The 11,985-nt window shown below is 39.6% G+C and overlaps 1 pseudogene; it reads left to right on the plus strand.

Moving 5' to 3' along the window:
• Nucleotides 1-11,415: 11,415 nt before the first annotated feature.
• On the plus strand, nucleotides 11,416-11,691 carry LOC110210245 (large ribosomal subunit protein eL37-like; annotated as a pseudogene).
• The last annotated feature ends 294 nt before the right edge of the window (nucleotides 11,692-11,985 follow it).

The raw sequence follows: 11,985 nt of genomic DNA on the forward strand, positions 1-11,985 counted from the left end.
GAATAAGACCCTTAACTACCCTAGTCACCCTCTTCTGTCTGTTCTCCAACTTGATAACATTGTTTCTAAAATGTAGTGCCCAGAATTAAACATAAGACGCCTGTATTCTAGACAATGCACTTCTCTAAATTCAGCAAAAATAGCGTTAGGCTTTTTAACTACCATGTCATACTTTTAGTACATATTGCAGTTGCCTAAAACTCCCAGATCTTTTGCATTCCTTTTTCCAAGGCAGTTAGGTGGTACAATAGATAAAAAGCCAGGCCTGGAGTCAGCAAGACTCATCCTCTCGAGTTCAAATCTGGCCTCAGAGATGTACTACATGTGTGACTCTGGGCAAGTCACTTAATCCTGTTTGCCTCAGTTTCCTCATTTGTAAGATGAGCTGGCAAAGGAAATAGCAAACCACTCCATTATCTTTCTCAAGAAAATCCCAAATAGAGTCACTATGAGTCAGACATGACTGAACAATAGTCAACTTTTAAAATCTGTGTTTAAGACTTTATCTCTATTAACTTTCATGTCATTAGATTCAGCCAACTGATCTAGCTGTCCAAATCTACGTGTTATCCATTGTATTATCAATTCTTCCAACTTTGTGTCTCCTGACAATTTGATAAATATACCATCTTTGCCTTCATCAAGTCACTGTTTGTTTGGTTTTTTTCATATAGACCAGCAATTTCACTGATGTAAGGAGCTCTCAGGGACAATCTCCTCAACCACAGTAGAGGGAGTACTTTGTCTCCAATTTATAGACTTAAATAGTTGCCTCGTGCAGGGGGTGGATTAAGTGACTTGCTCAGGGTCATATAGCCAATATGTGTCAGAGGGAGAACCTGAAGTCTTCCTGACTCTATGGTACTCTTGTTTCTCAAGTCATTGATAAAACTATCAAACATCAGAAGAGAAAGGACTGCACTGGAGACCTCACTTCAAGTTGACAATGAACCACTAATCACTATTCTTTTAAAGTAGTCATCCAACCCATTTCAAACTTTGTCTATCTGTCATATAATCAATCAGTAAGCATTTATTAGCCACTTACTCTTTGCCAGACATTAGGGATAAAAAAAGACACAAAAGACAATCCCTGCCCTCAAGGAGCTTACAACCTAATGGGGGAAACAATATGCAAACAAATATATGCTAAGCAAATTATACAGGATAGTATCTATACTGTACTCTACACCACATTTCTCCATTTTATCTACAAGGACAGCGCCATACATTTTGTCAAATGATTCGCAGGACTAGGGAAGTCATATGGACAACATTTCCCTGATGCACCATTCAAGTAACTGCCCAAAAAGGACTTAGGGTTAGTCTTGACTACGAGCCTGGACTGGGTACAGAATCTTTCTGGGTACAGAATCACAAAAGCACACTTTGAAACCTTATGGTTTTATAGTGACCACTGAATTTGTTTTGATGAAAAATTCAGCTCATTTCTCTTCCATACAGCTTGTTGTCCTTTCTCTCAGGCAATACTGGTTTGGTCATGTGTGTAGCTCCCTCCTTGTGTTAATTCCAGCACACTCTCTGTATATCTTTTTGGCGATTCTCAACTCAACATGGGTAAGGTTGGGCAGATTGAGTCGCAGTCCTCAGCCAAGAAGGATGATGCAAAGAAGTGAGGGTAGAAATAGGGGTAGGAAAGATTAGTGTAGGGCTATGCTAGGAGAAGGAGGGTGAGGATGGGTTGTAATATAGACTCGGTGGTCCTGCAATCACTGTGAGCCATCTGCATTTCAAGTGTTCCTTGCCTACACAGAGAGGCTCATGCTCTTTAATGGGGCCCAAAGCCACAGTTGGCACAGATACAAGTCACCCACATGCTTACCACTATTTACTATTTATTCAACCAATTTGAAGTCAATTCAGAAAACAGAGGATTAACAAATTAATCCAAATCAGAAAGCACAGAAAAGAACAATCATGACTCAAGTATTTATGTTTTAAGAGTACTTATCATGGTTTTATAATCTCAGCCATCCCTATTATTTAGAATTAATTACATCACTTTTGACCAGAAGGGATTGGACTAGATAAGACAGAGTGTTACAGTAGAAAGAGCATTAGATTTAGAGGGAGAAGGTGCGTGTTTGAAGACATTGAGGTGGTTAGAGAGTGGATCACCATTACATCCCACTCTCAGCACCCTCTCCATCCTCCTACAATTCCACTCTGATTATCTTGGGAAGGAAGTGGCAGTCCTTGCCTGGGCCAGCTGTCCCATTGTGTTCCCTCTGGCCTCCTACAATGTTATACCAGTTACCCTGCCCTTCCCCCAATCTCTCCTTCCCAGCTACACACCATTGTCTGGTACCTTTGAATGACTCCACCTCTATCTGATGAGAAGATCCAGCCTCAGTGCTCACTCTCTAGCATCAGCTTGTCCTACCTCCACACCTGGCCTCCTAGGATCAATGATAACCTACCTGAACTCATTCTTCAAAGACTAACACACTCCCACTCCCTCACCACCTCTCCATCCCAATTATTCTTAGCCCACCTCTGTCATTATACAAGTCCCATTCTCCATTCTACACTGCTTACTATGTTATTCCCATCCCCTTCAACCCAACTCCTCCAAAGTCCTACTCTACAGCTACCCACCCCTTCCACTGTACTCTCTGAAATGCCTGCTCTATTGGCAATGAACTTGCTTTTATCTTAAACCTTTTTAATTACTATTAATATTTTAATATTATTATTATTACCATTGCCACTCCTTCCATCTTGTACTCTCTCCTCATGACCTCATCTCCCTGGCCTGGTAGACCTCCAATCCCTAACCTCACATTAGGGGACTTCAATATACTATGCATTGATCCTCCCTCAAGTACCATTACTGCTCAATTCCCCAACTTACTCATTTTCCATGCCCTATGCCTCAGATATACCCAGAGAGAGTTTGGATGCATACCTTTGATCTTGCAATCACTAGCAAGTGTTCCACTTCCAAGTTAACAAATGTTGATTAAGTATTTACTTTGTGCCAGGCACCATGAGAATACAAATACAAGCAGAAAAGAAAATGGTCCAGCCCTCAAGAGGCTTTCATTCTAATGGGAGAAGATAACATAATGGGAAGCTAAGAAGCAGGGAGAAGAGAGGAGAGGAAGGCACTAGAATGGAGGGCATGGTGGAGAAAGTCCTCAGAGTAAACAGTGAAGATCAGAGAAGAATGAACTGACTGGCCTGGACTCTCCTTAAATCAGGGGTTCAGGAAGGAACCCACCAATCATAGGAAAGTGCCACAGGGACAGAGTGAATTTCTAGGGTGAGAAGGCTGCTGTGGCATTGTGGGGAAAGCCCAGAGAGTCAGGAGTAGAACCCAGAGAGGCATTATTCATGAGCTCCGAAGTTGCTTTCTCTGATACTAGTTCATGAAGTCTGAAATTCTTCCATTCCACCTCTCTTTTGATCTTGCCACTTTAAACTCTGTACTTTATACTCACAGTGACTTCTAAGCCTCCCCACCTCAGTTCTTTCTCAGGCCATCTATCATTTTTGCACTGGCTACGTTCTCTTCCTTCTCTATCTTGATACCTTGGCAAATCAAGTCTATTCCCTTTAACTAGCTTCCTATATCTTTCCTCCCTTTTGTGGCTAAACTCCTTGAGAAGGACATCAACAATAAGTACCTCAGAGCAGCTAGGTGGGGCAGTGAATAAAGCACCAGCCCTGCAGTCAGGACGACCTGAGTTCAAATCTGACCTCAGACTGTTGACACTTACTAGCTGTGTGATCCTGGGCAAGTCACTTAACCCCAATCGCCTCACCAAAAAGAAAAAAAAAACCAATAAGTGCCTCCATTTCCTTTTCTCTCACTCTCTTCTTAATTCTCTCTAGTCTGGTTTCCTGACCTAATCATTCAAATGAAACTGCTCTTTCCAATGTTATCAGTGAGTTCTTAATTTCCAAATCTAATGGCCTTCTCCAAATCCTCATCCTTCATGATCTATCTGCAGCTTTTGATATGGTTGCTCACCATCTTCTCCTTGATTCTTGTCTTTAGGATTTCATGACACTACTCTCTCCTGGTTCTCCTCCTATTGATCTGCTCCTTCTTAGTCTGCTTTGCTAAATCTTCATCCAGTTTGCACCCATTAACTGGGTATCCCTCAAGGCTCTGTCCTAGGTCCTTTTCTCTTCTTCCTCTATACTATTTTGCTTAGTGATTTCATCAGATCTCTTTGATTCAATTATCATCTATACTCAGATGATCCTCAGGTCTATTTGTCCAGCCCTAACCTCTCCCCTGACCTTTCATCTCAAATATCCAACTGCCTATTGGACATCTCAAATGGAACGTCCCATAGGCACCTAAAATTCAATATATCCAAAACTGAATTATCTTTCCCCTGAAGACCTCCCCTCTTCCTAACTATCTTATTACTATCAAGGACACTACTACCTTCCAAGTCACTCAGGCTCCCAACCTAAGTGTCATTCTCAATTCCTAAATATCACTCACCATCCCATCCCCCACTCAATCAGTGGGCAAATCCTATTCATTCTACCTCTATAATATCTCTTGTATATGTGTCCTTCTCTCCTCTCACATTGGACCACCATGCACCACCCTGGTGTAGGCCCTTATTACCTCACACCTAAAATTATATAATTCATAACAAGACAAACCTCTTGATATTGCATACAAGTATAAAAGTGATTAAAATGTAGGCTTTACTTGGCCCCAAAGAGGAAATGAGGAATGAGAAATAAGGTGGAAGACTATGGATGTAGAATACTGCATATACAATGAGACCCAATTGTAGTTAGTTTTATAGAATTGCTTTTTTTCCTCTTTCTTTCTCATTCTTTGTTATAAACAATGTCTCTCTCAATACAGAAGGGCTGGAGAGCATATCTGGGAAAAAGGTGACGTAAAAAAAGATAGCAAAAAGAAATTTTAAATGAAAATAAGATAAAGAGTATAAGATGAAACCACTCACTCCACTATCCATCCTCTTTGTCAAGCTGATAATCACAACAATTTCAAATGGGACCAGCTTACAGCCCTATAGCTTTGGTCTTTTCTTTTATTCTTAGGAGCAGTGGCATTACACAGAACATGAGCCAACCCAATCAGTGATATCACTAGAGCCAATTCACCAGGTTCCTGCCAGGCCTTAACAGTTACCTTAATGGTCTCAGGGTATAAAAATGGTCTCAAAGTACACAAATGGTCTCAGGGTACAAAAGATTAATGGGTACCAAATTTTTTTTAAAATTCTTGATCTTAGTATGAGGTGTTATGTGTAAAAGAAGCTACATCTACATCCTCCCAGCTGGCATTCTTCTATGTTGTTATTTCCCATCTGCTACAGCATCAATGATGGGTTGAACTTCGATGGGGAAGCTGTTCTTGTTGTTTGTCTTGGTTGTGTTTGTTACATTACAGAGCCAAGATTCAAACTCGGGACCTGTGCATCTAAGCCCAGTGTCCTCTCCCACTATTCCCTGCTCTAGAAAATGCAGGGTTTTATCCCTGATCTCAGCTCTACACATGACTACCTCTGTGAACTTGGGTCTCAGTTTCCGAAGGGGATGGATTACATGACCTCTAAGGTTTCTTCCAACTCTCAATCAAATTCATGCAAGATCAAGCTTTGGATAACCACCTCCTACCTAGACACAATCATGGGATTTAGCTGTGAAAGGGACATTGGAGCCTTTCTAGTCCAAGGTTTCTTCTGTTGGAGTCTGTAAACTTAGTTTTGTTGTTGTTTTGTTTTAATATTTTGATAACTGTATTTCAATGTAATTGGTTTCTTTGTAGTTCTGTGTATTTTATTTTATGCATTCAGAAACAATATTCTAAGAGAGATTCATGGGTTGATAAATAGATTGATAATAAATTGATAAACAGAAAGATAGATAAATAGATATCTTGAGTATATCTTATCTGTATATACTCGTTTACATGTGGCTTCAACATTACACTATGAGGTTCTTGAGAGAAGTGACTGTCTTTTACCTCTCTTTGTCTTCCTAATACTACAACGGATAGAGCACCAGGTCTGGAGTCAGGAAGACTCCTCTTCATGAGTTCAATACAGCCTCAGACACTTACTAGCTGTGTGACCCTGGACAAGTGACTCAACCCTGTTTGCCTCAGTTTCCTTATCTATAAAATGAGCTAGAGAAAGAAATAACAAACCCCTCCAATATCTTTGCCAAGAAAACCCCAAATGGGGTCAGGAAGAGTCAGACACAACTGAAACAACTGACCACAACAACAAACTTAGCACAGAGCCTGATATGTTAAAGGTGCTGAATTAATGTTTCTTGATTAACTGACAAAGACAGAAATTGTCCAGACATCTTGAGTAGGTTGAATGTCAAAGTACATGGGATGAGAAATAAAACATAGATAGGGTAGGTCATACATATTTAAAGACATGGAAACCCTACATACCATTTTAGAAGCAGAGAAAAGGAAGATTCTTACTCCCTCCCTATCCACCACCTTTAAAATTATCTATCCACAAAAAAAAAGTGTTCTTTTGACTTAGGAATTCTTGTTCCTTGACAAATTGCAAATATCCATAAAACTCATTACAGAGGCATTTGTGTGGATTAATTATCCAGAGCCACAGAATCACTGAAATGAAGAGAAGTAGAGAGAAGAAGAGGTACCGTTCTCCTGAGAAGGAAATAAGAATGGTGGAACAACAAAGCCAGTAACCAATGCAAGACTGAGTTTTGAGTGGGCACAGTTGTGCCTAGGGCTAGCCCTGCTTAAAGAAAGGATGAAGGACATGCCCCTCTTGTGCAGTCATAAAATAAATTCCAAAAGATTTGGAAACCACTGTTTCTACTACCTACAATTTACACCACTGATTGAAATTTTAATACTTGAAGCTGCCAAATTCCATGAGTCTAAAAAAATATTTATATAATATCTTGGTGGAAAAGAACCTCACCTCAAGGTCTGTTTAATTTCACTTTTCCTGAATAATTTGTTCAAACATACCCTGCTATATGCTGAAATGAAAAGAAGTTGGATTTAAGGATTTTGAATAAAAATTGGGAAAATAACTCCAAGGCACGTGGAGTTGTGTGATTTCTCAATTCTATTAAATATGAAACAGAGCTATTTTCTTATAGTCAATCAGTCAATCAACAAGCATTTAAGTGTTTATTGTGTGCCAGGCACTCTGATAAACCCTGAAGATGCAAAGAAAGGTGAAAACTAGCTTCAAGGAGCGTACATTCTAATGGGGGAGACATCATGTAAATAGCTAAGTATATGCAGATATATACAGAGTAAATGGAAGGTAATGTCTCAGATGAAGGCACTAACTTCTAGGGGAATTGGAAAAGTCCTCTTGAAAAAGGTAGAATTTGAGCTGAGTCTTGAAAGAAGCCAGGAAAGCTAAGAAGTGGCGATGTAGGAAGAAAACATTCCAAGCATGGGAGACAGGTGATGCAAAGACATAGATAAGGGATGGAGTTCCATGTCTGAGGAACAGCATATAGGGCAGGCTATTGCTGGGGGCCTTACTCTAGATCTCTTGGTATTTTATGGGCATCCATTGAATACAATGGGCTTCCCATTGTGTATCCCTCTCTCTCACCACATGACTAGCCAACATTCCTTTTAGTGTCTAATACCACTATTTCTGTGGTACAGTTCTTCATTTGTCAATATGCTTCAAACTATTTACTCACACCATGTGCTTGTCTATTCGAATTGATCGTTCTCCCATAATTTACAGCCATATAATCAAGTCAACAAGCATTTATTAGGCACCTACTATGTATCAGGTACTATGCTATCGTTGAATGAATATTGGTATCAAAATATGGATTTTTTTTTGTCTTAAGGAAAAATTCAGGGTTGTTAAAAGCACTGTACAATTTCCCAAATACAATCTAGCTAGCTCTTCTGCATCTCTTTCTAGTTCTGGGCACAGCTCATCGTCCATCTGTAGTTACTGACCAAGATTCAAACGGACTGGTTCAAAAGGCTACATATCACAATATGAACAATAGCCATTCTTTACCCACTTTTTTTCCTGATGTAGGTAGTTAAGGCTGCTCTCTTTTGAGAGATTATGGGTCTCATTCAAAAAGCTCTGCAAAATCCTAAAGCTTGACACAATAAGCATAATAACATCTACAAATAGAGAGGCATCTAGAGGATTCCCTCTTCCATTTGTACTGAATGCTAGTCATCTTACATGGCCACAGCAAGTGCTTTTGGTGATCATGCCTTCATGTTTTGTGTTTACTACTCGCACAAATTAAGAAGTTCGATTTATCCTATCTATCTATATCATGTTTTTAAAGACAAGAGGAGGACTGTGCCTTACACACCTTTCCTTCCTCCTCTTTCCCCCAACCCCAACCAGGTTTCACACAGAGCTTTGCATGTAGAAAATGCTCAATCAATATTTGCTGAATGAATGAATAAATGATTGTGTCTTCCTGAATTCATCCTTCCTGGTCTAAATAATTCTGATCTTGTTAGTCTTTCTTCTTATGGTAGCTATTTCATTCACTTGATTAGTTCAGTTGCCTTTTTTCTAGACCTTTCTCTTTCCATTTCCATGGGTATTTTTTCCAGATTCAGTGACCAGGATGACATATGATATTCCAACTGTGGGAAAACAAAAATGTTGTGCACATATTTGTCACATTTGATTTATGGATATCCATAAGCCTTCAGGAAACCAGCAGAGATATTCTGTGTCAAACTGGATAATAATCACCAAAAAAATAATAACAGTAATAACCACCAATTTATATAACTCTTTAAGGTTTACAAAGCACCTTACATATGTCATCTCCTTAGATCCTTACAACAACCCTGGGAGGAAGGTGTCATTTTAATCCTCATTTTACAGTTGAAAAAATTAAGGATGAGAGGGATTAAGTGATTTGTCCAGGTTAACACAGCTAGTATGTGTCTGAGGCAGAATTTGAACTCCATGCTTCTTGACTCCAAGTACTGTATTCTATCCACTGTACCATCTAGCTTCAGAATATCCCACAGACATCTCAGACTCAAAATGTCCAAAATAGAACTCACTATTCTTCTTCTCCAAACCCTCCCCTTTTCTGAATTTCCCTGTTCTGTTGAGGGCATCCCCATCTTCCAGGTTACCAGGCTCACAACCTTGGTGTCATCTGCATTCAGCCCATATACCCAATCTGTTGTCAAAGCTAGTCATTCCTACTTTCACATTTGTTATGTATGTTATGTACCCTTCTCTCCACTCACACAGACACTAGCCTAGTTCAGGCCCTCATCACCCTCCTAGAGGGGTTAGTCTCTCTGCCTCAAATTCCTCCTCATTCCCCTCCATCCTCCACTCAGTTATCAGAGTGATTTTCCTAAACCATAATTCTGACCATGTCAAGCTCCTGCTCAATCAACTCCTGTGGCTCCCTATTGCCTCAAGAATTAAATATAAAATCCTCTGTTTGGTTTTTACCTCCTAGCCCCTTCCTAACTTCCCAATCTTCTTACGCTTTATTTTCCTCCTTGTACTCTATAATCCAACAACACCGGCCTCCTTTCTGTTCCTAGCACACATCACTCAATCTCCTAACACCAGGCATTTTCTCTGCTTGTCCTCCATGCTCAGAATGCTCTCCCTCCTCCTCTCTGCCTCCTGATTTCCTTGGATTACTTCAAGACCCTACTCTAATCCCACTTTCTACAAGAGGCCTTTTTCAATACCAGTCTTTTCCTACTGCTAGTTCCTGCATAGGATTCACCAATATTAAGAGAGTTATTTGGGGATGCTAGGACAGGAGGAGGTAAAAAAAAAATTATGTAGGAGATAGGTAAGGTTACTACTTTTCTCATAACCTGCCATTATCTTAACATGGTCCTGTGACTTTTTCCATAAGTCTTCATATTCAAATTCCAGTTGTACCTAATGAAAAGAATTGGGATAATCAAAAAGAAAGTACATCAGTTTAAATTAGTTGACATTCAGGCCATGTCTACATAGCACAAAGTGAAGGAAAGGATTAAGCAATCCTTTAGGGAATGACTAGTCATTAAGACAGTATGATGAGCCAATGTAGATATTCAACGCTCAAATACTCAGAGAGAACTGTGCTCTTTGATTCAGATCTCCCCTAAAAAAAAGATTCAGATCACCATGAGCCTATGAGCCTCCAAGTCATCCACAACTGTCAATCCATCCCCTCCCATATGTTCACCACACGCTATTCACCTAGCATGCCAAGGCTCCTTCTCTTCCTCCTGACATTGCCTGGATATCAGTGGAGCCCTCAGGCTGTCTACCTGTCATCCTTCATCCTCAACACAAGACCAACTCATTTTCTCTTTCTATTTCCCTGGTGACATCTTTTACTCCTATTCTCTGAAGTGATTCATTTATCACATATTGTCATTTGCTCACAGCCACCATCCATCTTTCCATTGCCCTCTGTATGATATTCAAAATCAGTGCTTCAGAGATAGCTGTGTTCCAGGTCTCATTACCATACAACTCTGATAAACCATTGGTATGAATAAGATGGCCATTTGTTTCTGAAAGGAGTTTGGAGATATTAAAGGAGCTTTGTAATATACTGAATCTAATCCATCCCACTCTTCTCCTCTTCAACTTTGGGCCCCTAAAGTCTATCTGTACTATCTGCTCCAGATACTCAGACTAGTAAGTAAGCTCTATAGGATGTCCATCCAACTGCATGACATAATCTTATCAATAGTTATTCTTTATCCATTTGGTCTTTCTTGTGTAGATGGTCAGGCCAAACTCTTTTTAATGGTTAAGGATTTCTTCAGGGGTTCTGCAATGTTATATGGCTTGGGGCAAAAACCACAAATATCACGGGCAAACAGAAGCATGTAGAAGACCTTACTCACCACAGGGAATCCGTTTACAACTTAGAATTTTCTCTGGATCACCTCCATCACAGCGGCAAATATCTTTATCAGACTTCTATCTCCTGGTTTTGTGCCTTATCTGATATTTATGATGAGAGGGTCATTGAACCAGATTATATTTGTTGTTCTATCTTTCAAGGAATTTTCAATAATTTTGATGTACGGATGGGAGTTTTAGAAGCAGAATTTTGCTCTACCAAATCAAATGCTTTCTTATAATCAATGAACAATAAGCACAAGAGGATCATGCAATCTCTACATCTTTCAATCAACTAAGAAATGTAAAAATGTGGAGAAGTCAAGTAAAATAAAATCTACTTTAGGGTCTAACCTGTCAGGATTGGGTTCTACTTACCACAACTCATTGTATCATTGCCAATCTCTTTCTCCCTGAATGACATAAACTGGGGGAGGAGGGGACAAGTAGTCAGATGAGCTTGACCTGGAAGAAAATCCTCTGACAACTATCTTTCCATCAAGATTTCTTCTGTGGCTTTTTTCTTTTTGGTCCTGGCAGCAGGAGGAAGATGACAAAGGGGACGTCTTCATTTGTTAAGCACCGGAATAAGACGCGCACTTTGTGCCGTCATTGTGGTTCTAAGGCATACCATCTTCAGAAATCAACCATAATGGCAAATATGGATATCCTACTAAACACAAGAGAAAGTATAATTGGAGTGCAAAAGCTGAGCGACACAATACCACTGGTCCTGGTCAAATGAGGCTGATTCAGGAATGGATTCCGTGAAGGAACAACATCTAAACCCAAGAGAACAGCTGTTGTAGCATCTAGTTCATCTTGAGGATTCAACTGTTTGTTAAAATAAATGTCCTCAATGAAAAAAGTAAAATAAAAAAATTTCTTCCGTGTAAGATTCTTCTTCTCTTGGAGTTTATTAAAGCTGAGCAGACAATGACTAGATCTCTAAATCTAAAACAAAATCCCAAACTGGAGCAATTATCCAGATAATTAAGGTTATAAAACTCTACAATTAATTATAGCTAGCATGTTAATAACACTTTAAGGTTTGCAAACTATGTAAAAATAATCTTGCATTTTTTCTTCACAACAATCTTCTAATATAGGTGGTGTTACA

The sequence above is a fragment of the Phascolarctos cinereus genome, unplaced genomic scaffold, assembly GCF_003287225.1.
Source record: "Phascolarctos cinereus isolate Bilbo 61053 unplaced genomic scaffold, phaCin_HiC Scaffold_2;HRSCAF=192, whole genome shotgun sequence".
NCBI lineage: Eukaryota > Metazoa > Chordata > Mammalia > Diprotodontia > Phascolarctidae > Phascolarctos > Phascolarctos cinereus.